An 18,202-nucleotide genomic window follows, 5' to 3' on the forward strand; every position below is an offset into this window, starting at 1 on the left:
ACTTCCATGGTGTAAAGGCTGTTGTCTCTGCCATCTTGCTAGCTAGCTACCTTCTCGCCACAACGTTCTTGAAGAAATAGGAATAGCGTGAATTTAGGGGAAGAGTTTTAAAAAAGAATTATTGTCCACCCCAAACATTTTAATTATATTTTAATGTCATGATTTGCTTATTTGTAAAGGTAACTAAGTAACTGATTACTTAAATTGAAAAGCTAACACGTTAAGTTACTCATTACCACAAAAAAGTCATTTGAGTACTTTGACGGGTTACTTTGTAACGCATTACCCACATGTAAGTAGGGCCAATTACTACATTACAAGTTTTTTTCCCTTACTTGAAAGGCAAACATTTGTACATTTGCAGTAAGCTCATATTTTCACATGCAAATTAGTTTTGTGGTAAACTTTTGGGGCAAATTTGTGGCGACTTGTAAAAATAATTCAGTGTGGCAAATAATTCAAATATGCTGCACAATCATGAGGAAATGCTAATTAGATAAGGTTTTTGGAATGGAATGTCTTATCTACAAGAACCAAAGCACATATAACTTTAAATTAATTTGCTTCTCACAGGAAAAACTAAACTAAATATACTAAATGTACTAAATATACTAAACCACATTCAGTGCCCTTAGCAGATACAAATGCTGTCACGTTCTGACCTTAGTTTCTTTGTTATGTCTTTGTTTTAGTATGGTCAGGGCGTGAGTTGGGTGGGTTGTAATAAATATTGTCATGACCACCCACCACGCTGCGCTTTGGTCCGATCCTTGCGACTCATCGTCAGAAGAAGAGGACGAGCATTACAGGAACACCCAACACCAAAGGACCAGGACTCCTGGACATGGGAGAAGATTCTGGACGGCAAGGGACCCTGGGCACAGGCTGGAGAATATCGCCGCCTCAAGGCAGAGCTGGAGGCAGTGAAAGCGGAGAGGTGGCGGTATGAGGAGGCAGCATGGCAGCGCGGCTGGAAGCCCGAGAGGCAGCCCCAAAAATGTCTTGGGGGGTGGCACACGCGGAGTGTGGCGAAGTCAGGTAGGAGACCTGCGCCAACTCCCCGTGCTTACCGTGGAGAGAGAGGGACCGGGCAGGCACCGTGTTAAGTCGTTGCACCGGTGTCCCCGGTGCGCGTGCACAGCCCGGTGCGGTACATTGCAGCGCCTTGTATCGGCCAGGCTAGAGTCGGCATCGAGCCAGGTGCCATGAAGCCGGCTTAGAGTCTCATCGGGCCGGGGTACATGGCACCAGCACGCATGGTGTCCCCGGTTCGCCAGCACAGCCCAGTGCCGGCTATTCCACCTCGCCGCACTGGCCTGGCTACAGGGAGCATTCAACCTGGTAAGGTTGGGCAGGCTCGGTGCTGGAGACCTGCAGTGCGCCTCCACGGTCCGGTCTATCCACGCACCAGCCCTCCGCTGGCAGCTCCCTGCATCACGCTTGCGCTTTGGTCCGATCCTTGTGACTCCTCAGAAGAAGAAGAGGACGAGCATTACAAATGCATCCAATACAAATGTCTTATCTATCTCACAATGAAAACATTATTCAGAGCAGGGTTGGGGTCAATTCCAATTTGAAATTGCAATTAAATTCTTGAATTCACTCATGAAGTGGAGAATCTACTTTTAATTAAATTTGAATTTTAAAAAATCTTATGGAGTTGGAATTAGACTGTTTGAACTTTGAATTGTAATTTCAACCTCTATTCCTATATGTTCAGTTTAACTATGCCGTCTGGACAGCAACATGATCAGCCTGAAAGCCTGAGAGAATTGAATTAGATTTTTTTGAATTTTTGGGGAAAATATTGAATTGGGAATTAAATTCTTGGAATTCATAGCAATTTAATTATCTCTGAATTAAAAGACTGACCTGGACATTTTATTCAATTAAATGGAATTTACAGGGAGAGAGAATTTAATTTGAATTGAATTTGTGGATTTGACCCCAACCCTGATGCAGAGTGCTACAATATTAACCTTAAATCATCAGCATGCTAATGAAGAAATATTTCCCAAATGATGTATTGTTTTTATGTAGCTACAACATCTACATGAGAAAGATTTGAACACTATGGTGATGTTAACTCCAGAATTTACATGAGCCATTTTAAAAATGAGCTTTCAACCATTGGAAGTTTAAAAAATAATGAAGAAAATGAAATATTTAAAACAACAAAAACAAACCCAGTTCAGAACTATTGCCTTTTTGAGGGAACTTTGGAGATTATTCAAAGCTTGTTGAATGCATTTTCTATTTTGGCATCTTCAAAATTAGACAGCAGCTAATGGGCGGGTTTGGCTTTAGAAAATCGGGCTGATCTGTTACAGATTCGTTGCTATGCTTCTCACTGACACTGGCATTGTATATATTTTTTCAGAAAGGGAACACTCTGCCTTATATAAATGCTATATAAACAAATGATGTAGCTAGGATAAACTTAGGCCTACTAAACCTACCTTTTAATGTGTGGCCAACTGTTCCCAGAGCTACACGATACAAGGTTTTGCTCCAGCCAAGCCTCAAACCAATTGGTTCAATCACATCAACTACTGTAATTATGATATTCAATCTAGACTGGGGATGTCATCAAGAGCCAGTTGTCTGCTAGTTGCCACTTCTGACTCAGGTTTATATGGCTTGGGTGGGAGAAAAGTAACATAACATTTTTGTAATTCCTAATATGGCAATTCATATAATATATCCAAAATGAATTATTGTTAACTTAATTAATACTTCAGAAATTATTCCCACCGCTTCAATTTTTCACCCATGTTGTTGTGTTACGGCCTGAATTTAATATGGATTAAATTTAGATTTTTCTGTCATTGACCAGCACACAATACCACATTATGTCAAAGATTTCACCATGAGGACAAAGTTTACTTTAAAACAGTTCCAGAGTTAAATGACTGTGACAGGAGAAAACTGAGGCTGGATCAACAACATTGTAATTACTCCACAATACTAAAAGTAGGAAGACTGTACAGAATACGAATATTCCAAAACATGCATCCTCTTTGCAACAAGGCACTAAAAGTAATACTGCAAAAAAATGGGGCAAATAAATATACTTTTTGTCCTGAATACAATATTTTACTGTTTGTTTAGGGCAAATCCAATACAACACATTATTGAGTACCACTCTCCGTATTTTCAAGCATAATGGTGGCTGCATCTTGTTATGGGTATGCTTGTAATTGTTAAGGACCGGGGATTTTTCAGGATAAAAAATAAATGGAATGGCACTAAGAACAGGCTAAATTCTAGAGGAAAACCTGGTTCAGTCTGCTTTCTACCAGACACTGGGAGATGAGAGACATTTCACACAAGGCCAAATCTACACTGGAGTTGCTTACCAAGAAGACAGTGAATGTTCCTGAGTTACAGGTTTAAATTAAATCTACTCGAAAATCTATAGCAAGACCTGAAATGGTTGTCTTTTTGCCTGGTAACTGATTGCATCTAGAAAGAAAGAGAGAAGAAACAACACATGATCAAGATGAGTTAGCTACTAATTTAAAGCAATGAAACACATAATTGTTACAAATAGTTAATATATTGGCTATATTTAAGAGAATACCAGCATTCGCTTACTTTATCAAGCTTGAAGATGATACACTAATTTACCTAACAAAAAAGTGTTATGAGTGAATGCACCACAAACATCTTTCCAGGCTGTTGACGCATCCTGTTCTCAATGCAGCCTCTTCCAACACCACGGGTAGGGGAAAAAGCATATCCATCTGCAAAAAGTGATTGTACTGTTGCTACCTTAGCTGTTGTGCTTAATAACATGCTATTGAACGGTGACACTATGGATATTGGAGACAGATATGTGATCTCCAAAAAATGTGTTTAAAATCATCATTGGCCAGCTAGCTATTACCTTAATTGTGCAAAAAAATATGATAGCTAACGTTAGCTAGCTAGCTAAGCGCTAGCCACTAGCTAGCCAGTCAGTGTCACTGACAGGTTGAAACTAATAATGCAACAAAATGTATTTCACTCTATCCCATAAAGCTTGACATTGCTAACCAGGCATCAATTAGCTAACACAATTTATAATATATTAGGAAGTTGTCAAAGGTTTGCTGTAAATGCATCACTCGTGGCAAACTTTTCTGGTACACTATTTTAGTTGTATCAAATTTGCCACAAACCTGCGGGAAGTTCACAGCAACAAATACATTTTTGTGAGGGTTCAGATGTGATCCTGAGGAAAGTCCACCTCAATATATACAGTACAGTATGCCTGTCTCAAACACGTCAATGTCATGGGATTACAGGAATTTTATAAGAATCAGATAATCTCCATCATCCATACACTGAGTGTACAAAACATTAGGAACACCTTCCTAATATTAAGTTGCACCCCCTTTTGCCCTCAAAAGAGCCTAAATTTCTAAAGGCATGGACTCTATAAGATGTCGAAAGCGTTCCACAGGGATGCTGGCTCATGTTGGCTCCAGTGCTTCCCACAGTCATGTCAAGTTGGCTGGATGTCCTTTGGGTGGTGGAGTGTTTTTGATACAGACAGGAAATAGTTTAGCATTAAAAACCAAGCAGCTTTGCTGTTCTTGACACACTCCAAACTGCTGTGCCTGGCACCTGCTACCATACCCCGTTTAAAGGCACCTCAATATTTTGTCTTGCCCATTCACCCTCTGAATAGACTACCACAGTATGAGACATAATACCCATGAAACCTAGAGGCCAAACAAGGCAATGGTTCCAATCATTTTTCCACCATTCATTTTTCCCATATGGGATTTTAGAAACACTTAATAAGGGCTGTGTTTCGTGAAGGCTTATTCTGGCATGACATTTTGATAGCCGTGTAAATCTCCCTAGGACAAGTTTACTTTTATCAATATATTCACCTGTAAAAAATTGGCAACATTTCTTTAACTTGACAATTCTGTGATCTGTCTTTTGCGAGTTTTCAATTGACACAATACCTGTTTGCAAATGTGTCAGCTGGAGATGACGTGCAGGAGCATGGAGGAATTTGTAGTCTTGCATGATGTCTACGTTGATGCTAATTCGAGTTTTCGGATCTGAGAGTAAATAGAGCCGAATATATTGATAAAAGTCCCTTAGTCCGAGAGAGATTTACATGGTTATCAAAACATCACGCCAGTGTAGGCCTACACAAAACAAAGAACCATTTCTCTGTTTGACTGCTAGGTTTTATGGGTATTATGACACCTCCACTGTGGGGCTCTATCGCACATTGAAGTGGATTCAACAGGTGACATCAATAAGGGATCATAGCTTTCACCTAGATTCACCTGGTCAGTCTATGTCATGAAAAGAGCAGGTGTTCCTAATGTTTTGTACACTCAGTGTAGAAAGTCTTCAGGATATGTTCAATGTGTTTTGTATGATGCACTTTCTTTTGATGCACACATATATTGTAATACTGTATGATACAGACAGAAGAGTATCGAGAGTGTGACAGAATGGCAGTGGGACTGGGGGTACACAGGTGCATACACTACATCACCAAAAGTATGTGGACACCTGCTCGTCGAACATCTCATTCCAGAATCATGGGCATTAATATGGAGTCGGTCCCCCCTTTGCTGCTATAACAACCTTCACTCTTCAGGGAAGGCTTTCCACTTCATGTTGGAACATTGCTGCGGGGACTTTCTTCCATTCAGCCACAAGAGCATTAGTGAGGTCGGGCACTGATGTTGGGCTATTAGGTCTGACTCGCAGTCAGCGTTCCAATTCGTCTGTTGTACTGCCAGATGGTGAAGCATGATTCATCACTCCAGAGAACTCATTTCCACTGCTCCAGAGTCCCATGGCGGCAAGCTTTACACCACTCCAGCCAATGCTTGGCATTGCACATGGTGATCTTAGGCTTGTGTGTGGCTGCTCGGCCATAGAAACACATTTCATGACGCTCCCGACGAACAGTTATTGTGCTGACGTTGCTTCCAGAGGCAGTTTGGAACTCTGTAGTGAGTGGTGCAACCGAGGACAGAATTCGTTTTTTTCAGCCCTCGGCGGTCCTGTTCTGTGAGCTTGTGTGGCTTACCACTTACCACAATAACAGCACTTACAGTTGACCGGGCAGCTCTAGCAGGTTTGTTTGAAAGGTGGCATCCTATGATGGTGCCACGTTGAAAGTCACTGAGCTCTTCAGTAAGGCTATTCTACTATTCTACTACTCTATAGAGATTGCATGGCTGTGTGCTCGATTTTATACACCTATCAGCAACAGATGTGGCTGAAATAGCCTAATACACTAATTTGAAGGGTTGTCCATTTAGTGTACAGTATATGCTGAAGGAAGTTGCTCAGGGGTAGGCAACTAGCCATGGCCCGTATGAGCCATTTTTGTCAAAGCGGGTAGTTGGGGGTCTGGAAAATTATTATAATCACTTGAAGGTCTCAATATGTCTCATCTCTCAATTGTCTCAAGAGTTAATTTATTAACAAGTGACATCCATAAGTGATCGTAGCTTTCATCTGGATTCACCTGGTCAGTCCATGTCATGGAAAGAGAAGGTGTTTCTAATCGTTTGTACACTCAGTGTACAGTGCCTTTGGAAAGTATTCAGACCTCTTGACTTTATCCACATTTTGTTACGTTACAGCCTTATTCTCCATTTTCTCATCAGGCAAAACACAGTAACTACAGTGTAGTATCTGTTTTTATCTTGTGACAAAGTGTCCTGGTTCAATTATGTTCCGGCTGAAATTTGCAGTAACTATAAAATCCAAGTCAAATCAAGGCATATAGCAGTAATTGATGTTAATGCACTTTAGCCTTGTTCTACCGTGTTCTGACTGCAGTTAACTGCTCTGCCATACAAAGGCAAATAGTATTAACTACCCAAACATTGAAACTGAGAAAAATGGCTTTAAAGGGGATTTGCTGTCCAGCCAAATATGTTGTAGGTGGATAAGTAATAATGCACTGATGTATTATCTTATTATGAAGTATGTTTTTTTTGCATATCAACCATGACCACTAATTTGACCCCTAAGTCAAATAAATGACCATACAAAGTCAAACAAAAAAAACACAAGAAATTTGGATAAACACATTTAGATTTTAAGTGTAAACATTCTATGCAATGAAAACCTTTGTCCTTACCTTATGGTGAAAAAATGCTTGAGGGTTACTACAATACAACATTCAAAACATGAAAACATAACTAAATAAAACCATTAAATACAGTTGTAATGTTTCTATCAAATAGAAAAACAACAAGAATGTTGGATAAACACATTTAAATGGTAAATACTGCACTTTGCCTTTGCATTACCCATATACAGTGGTTGTCCACAGTCATACAAACGCAGAGTGCAGTATCTGCATTTTAGTGGTCATAGGTCAAATCAATGGTCATGGTTGATATGGATAGAAAGAGAGAAAGTGAGAGGGAAAGCAATAGAATGAGAGAGAATGATAAAACCCCTAAAATGCATTTCTTCGGAGAAAGAACCCAGCACATGGCTCCATTTCCGCTGGTGAAGCGGCGAGTTAAAAGGTGGCCCCAGTGCAATGAAACTCAATTTCACGCCACATTATCCCTCCCTGTTCTCTTTCCTGGCCTTCATTTTCATTAAGACCAGATACAATCATAAATTAATAATTACTGTTGAATGTCTAAGCGCAGACCGTCGCCCCGTAGTCTTCGTCTCCATGGCCCTTCATGTTCATGCTTGCAAAATGTTAATTTAGGTAATGTGGCCTGGCCTTTGTCAGATCATTCTCTTTTGTAGTTTCCCTAATACATAATGGTCTATTTGATTAGATGACATTAGGGAGTGTTTTCTGGTCCGATCAAGCTGTACCACCTTCATTCTTCTTCGGAGACTTACACAAGTCAACACAAACATTGAGTTACTCTCTGGTATGATGATCCACAGCAGGCAAAATTTCACATGGATGACATACAGTATCTGTTGTCCTGGTTCAAGTGACGTAAGATAACCACATTAGAACTAGGCCCAGATTCAATTCGATCACGCTTTGTCAGCAATGCATGTTTTAAATACAATGTTTCTGGATTCGAGGAGACCACATTCACGGTAAGGGCTACATAGGTCGGCTCATTCGGAAATGACCTTAAAATGGAGAATTGTTCAAATCCGTGATCAAATGAAATCCTGGCCTAGTTGAAGACCACTTTTTCAGGATGACATCAACACATCTGAAAGTATTATTTTGGTTGGTACCTATCTGAAGCTACAACAAATGAACAGATTATAACCAGACAAACAATTAAAAAATTCTGGTTGTTAAAATTACATCTACAAAACGTCCTTTTACAATCAGTACACATATTGACCATGACCTCACACAATACATCTGTCTGACATCATTGCCATCAATCTTTCCCACAAGGTTCTAATTATATTTAGGATATTGGTTGAATTCTGATGTTTGAGGTGGGTTCAAACAAGCATGTGCCAGAACGGCACTTTAACCCGCCAAATCGTAGGCATTGTCTCGGGGTCACCAAAATATAGAAGCATTGGAAAACAAGTAAGACACTACTATCATCTGTTCTCAATAACTCCTAGAGCTGGTTTGTCTAATGACATGTACATAGACCATTAGAATACGTCAGGTGTCGTTGGCAAAAACCACATTTAATTTATATCTATCGTTTTCCTTGTCGCAGAGACATACAATTTTTGACCCTGTCGCTGTGTCCATTGTCATGGTTACCTGACCGTGATAGCAACAAGACAGTGCAGAAGTAAAAAAATATATATAATATCTGTTAGAATGCTAGGCTTTATTTCGTCACACACAACTGTAAGCTATGTTCTGTAAATCGATTGCAATTACCTTTACCTATCTTGTAATGAGTTTATTTCCCTGTAATAATTAATACAAGTCAAAACGTTAATATAAAATACAGAGTAGCTTTAAGTTACCTGTGGCTCATTATTTTAATTACAGAGCCTAAATATGTTTTACATTGATTGGTTTATCGGTGTTGAAAGGCATTCTATTTGAACCGTCATGCTGCTGATGCCATGCAGACTGTCACATTGTGTTCATACTTTTGCTGATAATGACCAAGTTTGATGTCCGACGACAACAGACAGTTTATGATGTGGCTGAGATGAGTGTCTACAGACAAGTACTGTAAACCAACCTTTAGTTAAAACCATTATACGACAACTAATGCTCAGCTGCCATAAATTAACATGGGCTTTGAACTAGTTCCACCAAATATTCATCCTCAAACCCTGTGAGTTTTCAATTTCTCAGGGGTAAAGGAGAATCACTGGCTTGGAGTCTTACTGAACACTTACCCTCATCTTTATTTAGCCCTGCAGGCAAGCGCAAAACAACATCAAATTGAACAATGTTAACTTAGGCAAAAGAACAGACAGACAGTGACAGGGTCATGCAGAATAATTGTCTCTGGACGATGTCTGTATGGACATGTCTCTATGGCAAGCCAAGCAAATACACCACACAGCTCGTATTGTAACACAGCCGCTGCTTTGAATATGCAGCCAGGGTGCATAATGAACCTACTTGATGCAACTACAGCAGGACAGTACAACAGAACAAATATACGTTTGATATTTAAAGTCTTTGTGCCTTATGGTCATATTTGTACAGAATTGAATTTATTACAAAATGTGCACTGATATGAAACATCTAGCTTCGGGGGCACTTTGCTCAGTTGCCAGTGCAGAACAAGGCGTCAAATTGAGAAATAAACAGCATTTCTGACTAATAGATGAGAACAATCTCACTAAGTCAGCGAAAATGAGTGGGGTGTATGGCTACGTCTTAAATGGCACACTATTTACCATAAGGTGCACTACTTAGTGCCCTATATACGGAATAAACTGCAATTTGAGACACACTCATTCCTTTACTGTAGGCATTTCAAAGGCTGGATATATATGACAAGTGTTGGTAAGGGAAAGAATGAATGGGATCATTGGATGGACACAGTGCATCATTATGACCAAGGTGGCATAGCAGTTCAGACGTCTTTTGTCCTCGTCTTGTCGTGTCCTGTATATATATATATTTACAACTTTTTCACATACATTTTATTTTTATTTTCCATCAACTCATCTTCAAAACACTCTCCTGCAACCCGCCTCACCAATGTATATTTATAAAAAAGTATTATTTACCTCAGATCTGTAATCCTCCAAGAAGCTAGCCAGAAACTCCAAGAAGCTAGCCTGAAACTAGCCAGAAGCTAATCCAGAAGCTAGTTCAGAAGCTAGTTAGCTCCTTTACTGGCAAATCGTTAGTATTCAGCTAACCACGGTTTGTGGTCATCAGCTATCCTTTAGCTCGAAAATCTATCGCCAGTTCTGTACGGCGCAGCGCGGCTCGGAACGGAACATACCGGACCAATTTTTCTCTCCATGTCCCTGGATTTCGACTGCTCTCTGGACATTCATACCCGGATCTCACAGCTAGCTAGCTGCTATCCGTGTGACTATCGGCCTTCGTCGATTCCGGAGCAAACATCAATTATTCCGGAGCTAGCAAGCTCCGTCAATCACTCCTGAGTTCCATCAATCACACCTGGGCTGCAGTCACCTATCCGGACCCGTTTTACTGCTTTCGCGGAGCCCCACCGGGCCTTCACAACTGGACTGCCGACGTTATCTACCCGAAGGAGTTATTCGGCTGGCTCCTGAACGCCCATCTGCGGCCTGCTAACCGTTAGCTGTCTTACCGGCTGCTATCTGAATAGACAATCGGACAATTTTTTTTATATATATATTTATTTATTTTTTATTATTATTATTATGTTTTCTTCTTGGGCCTCTATAACTATATCTATTGTTTTTATTTTTGTTGTTGTTGTGTGATTTGGATTAATCCCCTCTACCACACGGAACCCCACTAATCTACTGACGGAACGCAAGAGGTAGCTAACAACAGACCTCCATCCTATGCTAGCTTGCTACCGATGCCCTGGCTAGCTGTCTAAATCACCAACCAACCTCTCCACTCACCGGACCCTTTTGATCACTCGACTAAGCATGCCTCTCCTTAATGTCAATATGTCTTGTCCATTTCTGTTCTGGTTAGTGTTTATTGGCTTATTTCACTGTAGAGCCTCTAGTCCTGCTCACTATACCTTATCCAACCTATTAGTTCCACCACCCACACATGCAATGACATCTCCTGGTTTCAACGATGTTTCTAGAGACAATATCTCTCTCTTCATCACTCAATACCTAGGTTTACCTCCACTATATTCACATCCTACCATACATTTGTCTGTACATTATACCTTGATGCTATTTTATCGCCCCCAGAAACCTCCTTTTACTCTATGTTCCAGACGTTCCAGACGACCAATTCTCATAGCTTTTAGCCGTACCCTTATTCTACTCCTCCTATGTTCCTCTGGCGATGTAGAGGTGAATCCAGGCCCTGCAGTGCCTAGCTCCACTCCTATTCCCCAGGCGCTCTCTTTTGACGACTTCTGTAACCGTAATAGCCTTGGTTTCATGCATGTTAACATTAGAAGCCTCCTCCCTAAGTTTGTTCTATTCACTGCTTTAGCACACTCTGCCAACCCGGATGTTCTAGCTGTGTCTGAATCCTGGCTTAGGAAGACCACCAAAAACTCAGACATTTTAATTCCAAACTACAACATTTTCAGACAAGATAGAACTGCCAAAGGGGGCGGTGTTGCAATCTACTGCAAAGATAGCCTGCAGATTTCTGTCCTACTATCCAGGTCTGTACCCAAACAATTTGAACTTCTACTTTTAAAAATCCACCTCTCTAAAAACAAGTCTCTCACTGTTGCCGCCTGCTATAGACCACCCTCTGCCCCCAGCTGTGCTCTGGACACCATATGTGAACTGATTGCCCCCCATCTATCTTCAGAGTTCGTGCTGCTAGGTGACCTAAACTGGAACATGCTTAACACCCCAGCCATCCTACAATCTAAACTTGATGCCCTCAATCTCACACAAATTATCAATGAACCTACCAGGTACCTCCCCAAAACCTTAAACACGGGCACCCTCATAGATATCATCCTAACCAACTTCCCCTCTAAATACACCTCTGCTGTCTTCAACCAAGATCTCAGCGATCACTGCCTCATTGCCTGCATCCGTAATGGGTCAGCGGTCAAACGACCGCCACTCATCACTGTAAAACGCTCCCTTAAACACTTCTGCGAGCAGGCCTTTCTAATCGACCTGGCCGGGGTATCCTGGAAGGATATTGATCTCATCCCGTCAGTAGAGGATGCCTGGATATTTTTTAAAAATGCCTTCCTAACCATCCTAAATAAACATGCCCCATTCAAGAAATTTAGAACCAGGAACAGATATAGCCCTTGGTTCTCCCCAGACCTGACTGCCCTTAACCAACACAAAAACATCCTATGGCGTTCTGCATTAGCATCGAACAGCCCCCGTGATATGCAGCTGTTCAGGGAAGCTAGAAATCATTATACACAGGCAGTTAGAAAAGCCAAGGCTAGCTTTTTCAAGCAGAAATTTGCTTCCTGCAACACTAACTCAAAAAAGTTCTGGGACACTGTAAAGTCCATGGAGAATAAGAACACCTCCTCCCAGCTGCCCACTGCACTGAAGATAGGAAACACTGTCACCACTGATAAATCCACCATAATTGAGAATTTCAATAAGCATTTTTCTACGGCTGGCCATGCTTTCCACCTGGCTACTCCTACCCCGGACAACAGCGCTGCACCCCCAACAGCAACTCGCCCAAGCCTTCCCCATTTCTCCTTCTCCCAAATCCATTCAGCTGATGTTCTGAAAGAGCTGCAAAATCTGGACCCCTACAAATCAGCCGGGCTAGACAATCTGGACCCTTTCTTTCTAAAATTATCTGCCGAAATTGTTGCCACCCCTATTACTAGCCTGTTCAACCTCTCTTTCGTGTCGTCTGAGATTCCCAAAGATTGGAAAGCAGCTGCGGTCATCCCCCTCTTCAAAGGGGGGGGACACTCTTGACCCAAACTGCTACAGACCTATATCTATCCTACCGTGCCTTTCTAAGGTCTTCGAAAGCCAAGTCAACAAACAGATTACCGACCATTTCGAATCTCACCATACCTTCTCTGCTATGCAATCCGGTTTCAGAGCTGGTCATGGGTGCACCTCAGCCACGCTCAAGGTCCTAAACGATATCTTAACCGCCATCGATAAGAAACATTACTGTGCAGCCGTATTCATTGATCTGGCCAAGGCTTTCGACTCTGTCAATCACCATATCCTCATCGGCAGACTCGACAGCCTTGGTTTCTCAAATGATTGCCTCGCCTGGTTCACCAACTACTTCTCTGATAGAGTTCAGTGTGTCAAATCGGAGGGTCTGCTGTCCGGACCTCTGGCAGTCTCTATGGGGGTGCCACAGGGTTCAATTCTTGGACCGACTCTCTTCTCTGTATACATCAATGAGGTCGCTCTTGCTGCTGGTGAGTCCCTGATCCACCTCTACGCAGACGACACCATTCTGTATACTTCCGGCCCTTCTCTGGACACTGTGTTAACAACCCTCCAGGCAAGCTTCAATGCCATACAACTCTCCTTCCGTGGCCTCCAATTGCTCTTGAATGCAAGTAAAACTAAATGCATGCTCTTCAACCGATCGCTGCCTGCACCTACCCGCCTGTCCAACATCACTACTCTGGACGGCTCTGACTTAGAATACGTGGACAACTACAAATACTTAGGTGTCTGGTTAGATTGTAAACTCTCCTTCCAGACCCATATCAAACATCTCCAATCCAAAGTTAAATCTAGAATTGGCTTCCTATTTCGCAACAAAGCATCCTTCACTCATGCTGCCAAACATACCCTTGTAAAACTGACCATCCTACCAATCCTCGACTTTGGCGATGTCATTTACAAAATAGCCTCCAATACCCTACTCAACAAATTGGATGCAGTCTATCACAGTGCAATCCGTTTTATCACCAAAGCCCCATATACTACCCACCATTGCGACCTGTACGCTCTCGTTGGCTGGCCCTCGCTTCATACTCGTCGCCAAACCCACTGGCTCCATGTCATCTACAAGACACTGCTAGGTAAAGTCCCCCCTTATCTCAGCTCGCTGGTCACCATAGCATCTCCCACCTGTAGCACACGCTCCAGCAGGTATATCTCTCTAGTCACCCCCAAAACCAATTCTTTCTTTGGCCGCCTCTCCTTCCAGTTCTCTGCTGCCAATGACTGGAACGAACTACAAAAATCTCTGAAACTGGAAACACTTATCTCCCTCACTAGCTTTAAGCACCAACTGTCAGAGCAGCTCACAGATTACTGCACCTGTACATAGCCCACCTATAATTTAGCCCAAACAACTACCTCTTTCCCAACTGTATTTAATTTTAATTTATTTATTTATTTTGCTCCTTTGCACCCCATTATTTTTTTATTTCTACTTTGCACATTCTTCCATTGCAAAACTACCATTCCAGTATTTTACTTGCTATATTGTATTTACTTTGCCATCTTGGCCTTTTTTGCCTTTACCTCCCTTCTCACCTCATTTGCTCACATTGTATATAGACTTGTTTATACTGCATTATTGACTGTATGTTTGTTTTTACTCCATGTGTAACTCTGTGTCGTTTTATCTGTCGAACTGCTTTGCTTTATCTTGGCCAGGTCGCAATTGTAAATGAGAACTTGTTCTCAACTTGCCTACCTGGTTAAATAAAGGTAAAATAAATAAAAAAAATAAATGTAATCTCATTGCATAACTTGTTATAACTTCGATTGATGTTCTCAAGTGACAGCAGACACCTTAATGTTGACTAAAAGGCTGAACTCGACAATAAGACTTTTCGGCGACAGGACTGCTTGACTCTTTGTGTGTCGCACTGCTCCCTCTGAAACGTAAACTTTTTTAAAAAGAAGAGAAAAGCTTGAAATGTTTCAGACCTTGAATTTTTTACAATACTATGTTGAATTATGCAGCGATCAGCCAACTGTTAATCTCTGTGGCTGTGTTACAGCCATGCTTTAAAAAAAATGGGACCAGGCCAAGCAATGCTGTGTCAACACATTCCTCTAAGAATTGCTTACAAGAGAAATGTGTCTCTCAATGTCGATTCAATTTTTCTCCTTACAAGTTTAGAGTGGTGTACCTGTTACAGATCAACGGTCACAGTTAATGATTCTAATCAAATAAAAAATGGTTACAGTAATTAACTAAGGCAACTTAGCATGATACCAGGGGTATGTACTCATTAGTGTACACCGTAGCAAAAGTTTTGCAACAAAAACAAGAGTTTTTTATGTACAATCCCTCTCCGTTTCTGTTTGCTTCCATTCAGTTCCTAGTACACCCCAGTCACACTATAATATAATTTGCTACCTGACAATGATTGGTCCATGTTATGTTGTCATGTATCCCTGGATGTTTTTGGAGTTCTGTTCTTCTGCTTGGAGGTACCTCCCATTACTCAAAGGAAACAGCATGAGCTGTGGGCCTACTCAGTGTAGATACGCATCTGGTGGGGTTGTGTGCAACCCCCAATCAGAGTGTGGCAATGTGTACCTATCAGGTACTGTATAAAGAGCCGGAGTGTGGGCTGCTGTCACATCCTGACCTTAGTTCCTATGTCTCTATTTTTGTTTGGTCAGGGCGTGAGTTAGGGTGGGCATTCTATGTTTTTGTTCTATGCGTTATAGATCTATGTGTTTGGCCTGGTATGGTTCCCAATCAGGGCAGCTGTCAATCGTTGTCTTTGATTGAGAACCATACTTAGTCAGCCTGTTTTCCCACTATGGTTTGTGGGTAGTTGTTTACTGCGTCTGTGTTTTCACCATACAGAACTGTTTCCATTTTCGTTGTTTCACCTTTGTTAGTTTGTGTTCAGTTGTAATAAATTTAACATGGACACGTACCACCCTGCATTTTGGTCCGATCTATCCTACTCCTCATCAGACGAAGAAGAAGTTTGTTACAGAACTACCCACCAAGAAAGGACCAAGCAGCATGGTAACGAGAGGCAGGGATATCTGGAGAAATGGGAGGAGATATTGGACGGCAAGGGACCCTGGGAACAGGCTGGGGAATATCGCCGCCCCAAAGAAGAACTAGAGGCAGCGAAAGCTGAGTGGCGGCGATATGAGGTAAGGCAGCGCAACAGGCACGAGAGGCACACGGGGAGATTGGCGAAGTCAGACGATAGACCTGAGCCAACCACCCGTGCCCCCCCGCAAGTGCCATGTGAGAGTGAGCATCCAGCCAGGGTGTGTTGAGCCAGCTCAGCATGTTTGGTCTCAGGTACGCCGTTTCGGCCCAGTGTATCCTGCGCCGGCGCTGCGTGCTGTGACTCCGGGGTGCTGGGAGGGTGCAGTGCGCCCTATGCCTGCACTCCGCCCGTGCCGGGCGAATGTGGGTATTGAGTCTAAGGGAGAGGTGCGAGTGGTATGCACCAGATCTCCAGTGCTCCCCCACAGCCCGGTTCAACCTGTGCTTGTACTCTGGAGAGTCCGGGCTAAAGTGGTCATCCAGCCTGGAGGAGTGGTGGCAAGGCTGCAAACCAGAGCTCCAGTGCTCCCCCACAGCCCGGTCCATCCGGTTATTCCTCCATGCACCGGGCCTCCTGTAGGTCTCCCCAGCCTGGTGGGTCCTGTGGTATCCCCACGCAACAGGCTGTCTCTCCAACTCCTCCCTCCAGGTTCTTCCTGAGCCGCCCGTCAGTCAGGAGCTGCCAGAGCCGCCCGTCAGTCAGGAGCTGCCAAAGCCGCCCGTCATGAATGGAGGCTCATGCCTATATCCAAGCTCCCATCAGTAATGTAGTACACAGTAAAAAAATATATATATATATTCAGGGGCTTAGTAAATATTACCCACTAAAATGCAGGTTTCTGGATTTACTTCAAGATTTGAATACCTTACTTGATATTTTGTTAGATTTTAGATTGTTTTGTACTTTTTACCCTTATTTTGTCTTGTCCCATCACTGCAACTCCCGTACAGACTCGAGAGAGAGAGGCGAAGGTCGAGAGCCATGCATCCTCCGAAATATGACCCCACCAAGCCACACTGCTTCTTGACACACTGCTCGCTTAACCCAGAAGCCAGCCACACCAATGTGTCAGAGGAAACACTGTACAGCTGGCGACCGTAGTCAGCGTGCATGCATCCGGCCCGCCACAAAGAGTCGCTAGAGCACGATGGGACAAGGACATCCCGGCCGGCCAAACCCTCCCCTAACCCGGATTGTGAACCGCCTCATGGGTCTCCCGGTCGTGGCCGGCTGCGACACAGCCTGGGATCGAACCAGGGTCTGTAGTGACGCCTCGAGCACTGCAATGCAGTGCCTCAGACTGCTGTGCCATACCTTACATTATTTTTGATGTGTTCAAAAAGAATGACATTTGAAAATGCATATTCATTTTATTATACTATGTTTAATTTACTCAATGTTAATAATATTTACTCTCAATTTAAGAATGTGTAGTTTTTGCAACAACTTGCCATGTGGTTGAATTTTGTTGAGGATTGTGGGTAATTCAAAATGTTTCGAATGTATGATAGTTTTACACAATGTTATATGCAAGTTTGAAGAAAGAAAAGCATATTTCTATATTAGTATTAAGCATCTTGTTATACTATGATGTGTAATGGATCATGATGAACGGATATCAAAACCGTCAGACAAATAGACGTTCAAAGATCAGACAACCCAATACAACCTACAAAAAGATAATTAAAGCACAACTGCATATCAATCTGAAAGGAAAACTCCATATTTTGGGATTATATAAACAATTAACTCATGAAACAAATATCTAAGCATAGTTTTCGGTGGACAGACCGTTCAAAAAATCGAGATCATGAGTTTGAATGAAAATGAAAATCCCTGCACAATTTCAATCCACCATTTATTTAATAAAGCAAAGAAGCAAGTGTTGTCAATTAAATAAAATGAGTAAAAAAACTAATTTAAAAAAACTCATAAAACTCATTTAAATAAAATAAGCAAGCTAGGCACCCCTATGTTTATTTATTATTTTCAAACCAAAGAGGCATTTGTTGATTACTGAATTTGTTGATGTGTAGATGGCGCCGACAGACACGGACACCCTGTTTCAAGCTCTTAGTCAACTTTGCAGTATTTTTTTGTGTGTGTTATTTCTTACAGTGCCCTCAGAAAGTATTCACACCGCTTAACTTATTCCAAATTGTTACGTGTTACAGACCCACCTATTTACACTA

This window comes from Oncorhynchus kisutch, linkage group LG2, assembly GCF_002021735.2.
Source record: "Oncorhynchus kisutch isolate 150728-3 linkage group LG2, Okis_V2, whole genome shotgun sequence".
In the NCBI taxonomy this organism is placed as follows: domain Eukaryota; kingdom Metazoa; phylum Chordata; class Actinopteri; order Salmoniformes; family Salmonidae; genus Oncorhynchus; species Oncorhynchus kisutch.